The 4811-nt window shown below is 44.0% G+C and overlaps 1 long non-coding RNA gene across 1 annotated transcript; it reads right to left on the reverse strand.

The window, feature by feature from the left end:
* Nucleotides 1-768: 768 nt before the first annotated feature.
* LOC121665434 lies at nucleotides 769-4355 on the reverse strand. Its single transcript, XR_006016356.1, has 3 exons — nucleotides 4273-4355; nucleotides 3322-3459; nucleotides 769-1620 (listed from the first exon to the last, which is right to left on the reverse strand). It is a non-coding gene; the product is annotated as an uncharacterized LOC121665434 (long non-coding RNA).
* Nucleotides 4356-4811: the final 456 nt, after the last annotated feature.

A 4811-nucleotide genomic window follows, 5' to 3' on the forward strand; every position in this document is an offset into this window, starting at 1 on the left:
CCTTCTATGCACTAGAAAATCCATACAAAGGACTCCAGAAAACTTAAAGACAGAGTCAATTAAGGCCTTTTCTTTTCCTCATCAGTCTCATTATCGGATTCTCACAAAATTGGATCCCACTTTACCATGCCCTCAAAGGGACTCTTGTTAAAGCAAACAGGAGCACTCAGCATCTTGCAGGTTTTATTCCCAAGTAAAAAGCTCATTGCAAAATGTAGCAGACAGACACATCCTTGGCTCCCTGACTCTCTCTAAAAGAGTCTGAAACCATAAAGCCTCCAGAATGAGATTTTCATAAGTTGGAGCCTGAGGTTGTAGAGGATCTTCTCATGCACAGTTAGTGCAATTGCATATGTATAGCTGGCTTTTGTACATACAAATGGAACCTGTACACTAGTGCATGGCTCAAAGGAACCTAGACAGCTATACAAAAACACACATGGCCCTCAGTTTTTGTTTTATGAGGTGAATTAAGTGAAGGGGGAAGAAGAAGGTGATGAGAAAAAGATGAAATTCAGACCTCATCAAAGTGAAGGGTAGTTTTCCTATAGACTTCAAAAGATTCAAAGCTTCATCTGTTACATTTATGTGCTACTGAACCCAGAGATATGCTCAGAAACAGGTTTCAACCTCAATTCATTTGGCAGCCCAACTTCTTCCTGGTTGAATGGTGGAAGCACTGACAAGAATCTCAAAAGAAAATTTTACCGTGATCTAAATCAGTAGTTCCCAATTTTTTCTGGCTGTCTGGGCAAACACCTCCTTTTAAGAGACAGTGAGAGCCTTCTATCCCAGCATTTATGACTCACATACCCCAAGCTAGAGTGTTCATGGAGTTGTCCATTGGAGTAGCATGCAAACTAGCACCATGTTTCCCAGAAACCATGAATTTGCTATGTAATTCATTCCCAAGCTGCTCCTGCAGCTACTCCTGGGAGTAGATTACAAGCTGGATAAATTGAGTTTGCAGGCTGTGTTTAGCCTATCCCTTGCAGAATGAGTGTTCTTCCTCCAAGTTCACACTGTTTACACGGATCTGACTAAGTACCATTAACTGTCTTTCAAGAGCGGCTTACATCTTTCTTTTGGGAAAAGGACTGAGGGGAAATGTGGGAAAAGTTCCCCTCTTGTTATCAAATTTAACGTTGGTCTATGCAAGTACAACATTGCTGACACTGCCACAAAATCCTGGCCACACTAAACTTGATGGCAAAATTCCCTTTGACTTTATTAGAGTCTAGATTTCCCAACAAGTGTTAAGGGAGTGTGACTGCAAGACTGAGGCAAAGGCAAAGTAAAAGCAAGAACAGTTTCCTCACTGCAATCCAGAGACAATGCATGGTTCTCCAGGGCTATAAGGCAAGAAATAAAAATATAAATAAATTTATAAATTAATGAAATGGATACTCTGTTCAGACAGTTACTAGTTCTTGGCACTTTTTCTCCCATCTTGTCATCCACAGACACCTGTCCAGCTGTACTTTCTTCACACTTGACTGTCCAGTTAAGCTTCTCTGTCAGTCCTGCTGTCACTCCTCTTTCAGCACATGATGTTAGCTCTCCTGCCATCTTGCTGTCACTCTTTTCATATGGCAGGATTCACAGCCTTACCTCACAGACCTGTTTGTACATCGGAAGAAAAATATTTGTCATACTTACTTCTTAATCCCCCATTAAAAATGAGCATAGCTAAGTAGGAAAAGCCTGTCAGGAAAGTACTAACAATGAGTTTCTCTGCCAGCAGTGTTTCAAAACACTGGATTTTTTTCTTCTGCCTACCCAAAGATATGAGAAGAATTGAGAAGTGAAGGATTCAGTTCTACTAGGGAGTAACCATACATATTCTGTAATGGCTTTTCAAGTGCTCTTCTACATGTAGGTCAGTGAACAGAAGAGGTTTTGGTCCTAATTATTGTTTTGTTGTGAGATTCTTTTTTTCCACTGACCTAATGGTGTCTAAGCAATCATTTTTGCACTGCTGGGCAAAGGTTATAGCAAACTTGTTAACTGGGCATTTTTATACTGCTCCCCAGCACAAAAGACACACCTCAAAGCTCCCAAGGTGGCAGGTTCTAAAGTGCCCCTCATTTTAACAGCAAAATATTGCTATATTCACTGTGTGAGCAGACCTTAGGTTAGTTGGTATAATGGGACATATAAGAATGTGTAATTATTGGTCACAGCAAAGGAGAGTGAGAAAACAGGTTTTTACAGCAAAAGCTTTTCATCCTTTGCAGGACATGGATAACCTCTGACTTCCATGCGGTGCTGGATTCTCAGAGGATGGAAGTGAGCAATGGTAAATCACCCCAGACAAGTATCTCCTCCTCAATATAATAAGCAGTTTATGTATCCGGCTGCAAAAGTGTTCTAGGAAGTTGCCAAACAGGAAGGAGATCCTTGCCTGAAGTAATTTGCAAGCTAAAGGCTGGATCTTACCAAAGCATCTGGTCTGAGGTTTTGAACAACTTTTACTCCCATAAGATTTCAAAAGATATTCAGGAGGGCCATGTCTTACAGCATGCTGTAAGGTTTGGCTAAAATTGCCTGTAAACGAGTCTCAGGTACTTAGCAGGCCTATGTTACCTTAGCCTTTAAAATAGGGCAGAAATGTGCTGCGGATAGATGAACTGAAACTACACCCACAGGAGATGAAATTATATTAATAGACATACAAACATATCATATTGCAAGTGAAAGACACATAGTATGTTACTGTACTCACAAAATTTAAAAAATATGCAAATCTTCCTTCCCATGGCCTGATCCATCAGTGCAATGCTGCCAAAATGGATGGGTTAATGCCATGGAGTGAACTGTGCAGATCACAGACTTAAACCTGCTGCCACACACCTCCTTTCTCACGACCATTTGTTTCAATTAGATACCCTCTGGCCACCCTTAAGCCAACAGTGACATTCTTTACATCTTGTTAATAGGTGTCATGATAAAGAAATAAGAGCATGTATCCTACGTTATATAAGGAGAATCTAATGCTGCTGCACGTTAGCTGGCACTTTCTTTTTTACCTTGATATTCACAGACTCCAAACCTCAAAAAAAGTTTGATTTTCTCCTTACTTCATCCTCTGGCTTTTCTGTCAGTTTTTTTAAGAGTTACACTTCTGGCTAGAATACAATGTTTTAGTCACAGTGTACGGACATTGCAGAACATTGCAAAGAATATTTGACCCCTGCTTTTTATTTCCTAACTGTATCATCAGTTCCAACCACTGAATATATTGGCAGAATTGGGCATTGCTAAATGGCAACACTAAGTCTAACAGATCTGGATTTTAGTTAGTTAGCATGCACTACCTACCTCATGGGATGGCAGGAAATGACAGCTCCAAGGCTGAAATCAGATCCAGGCAGGTGGGCTCCTAAGGGGGTTGGTGCAAACACAAATGTTGGCCCGTGTGAATCCAGCTGCAGCAACAGAGCCTGAGGTTGCAGAGACCTTAGGAGAAAAACTTGTAGTTATATTTAAAATCTAATGCGTCCAACACATTACTATGCACACACATATATGATGTATCACATGGGGTGATGCATCAACACTGCCTGCATCAGATAGTTAAGGGCACTAAGCAAAGTACAGAAGTCCAGACTTGGCTACAACGAGACATTTCAGTAATTCTCAGGTTCAGGGTTTTTGTTCCTAAATAAATCAATTGGATAAGTCCATGACATCTTTTTGAACTCCAGGATACAGAGTTCCTGTGAAAGAGAAGAATCAGAGTGAACAGCTTTTCCTTGAAAACCATGAAGATCACTTCCCTTGCTGCGTGGAAGACAAGGGATGAGCTACCCCAGTCATCGGAGCAGATGCAGAAACCAGTGGAAATGAGGAGATAAAAAGTCAAAGCCCAAGGATTGGCTAATAGAGAAAGAAGTGTTGTAATTGCTAAATCACCCAAACTGCTTTGCCAAACTTTGACATGCTTGATTTCCTGTGCTTAAATAATTTTTAGGCCTAAAAAAAAAAGAAGGGGGGGAGGGGAAGTGCAGAAAAATAACCAGCTGTTCCTTGTATAGTGCAGGAAACATGTATGATTTATTGCTTTAAGGTTATTTTTGAAGGGGCTGCCTGTGGCAGCCGGAGTGCCGGAGAAGTCACTGAGGCCTGTCCACTTGAAGGGCTCAAACTGTTTCCTGAACAGCCCTTCTTCACTCGTCACCTCCGACAGCTCCCATTGACAACGTGTGACTGGGGCCCCGGAGTGTTTTAAAGCCGCGGGGGGCCGGGGCGGACAATGGGGCTGTCAATTACCTTTTCCCCCGTTGTGAAAGGGGCCGGCGAACAATGTGCGGGCGGGGGGGGCTGTGCCGCCGCTCCGCCGCCCCCGCCGCGCTCAGCCCGGCCCGGCCCCGCCGGGACAAGGTGCCGGAGGTGCCGCCCCGCAAGCCCCGAGCTGCCGGCGCGGAGCCGCCGCCGCCCCCGGCGCTGCGGCGGGGCGGGAGGGCAGGGGCTGCCCCACACGGCCAGCCCCATCCCCGCTCCCCATCCCGCGCCCGGGGGGGAACGCCCGGGCTGCGCTACCTAGATTGTGCCTTTAAAAACTTCCTGTGTGCCTTGATGGCTTGCTGAGAGGACTGTCCATCATACAGGCGCTTTGTCTGGCAGTCACTGCTATTTGAATTTGACTGACTGAGGAAGCCCGAGTTATTTGTAAAGAACAACAAGGCTTTTCATTCATAATTTCAGTGGGGGGACAGGGTGCTAATGACTGAGCTTGAATAACCAGAGAATGCGGTATTCAAGGCAGGAAGAAGCCCAACTGGCTGCCAAATGAGAGGAAGGGAGGGGAG

Source organism: Corvus kubaryi, unplaced genomic scaffold (assembly GCF_017639235.1).
Source record: "Corvus kubaryi isolate FWS band 111438036 unplaced genomic scaffold, C.kubaryi_AGA036_p1.0 37328, whole genome shotgun sequence".
Taxonomy (NCBI): Eukaryota; Metazoa; Chordata; class Aves; order Passeriformes; family Corvidae; genus Corvus; species Corvus kubaryi.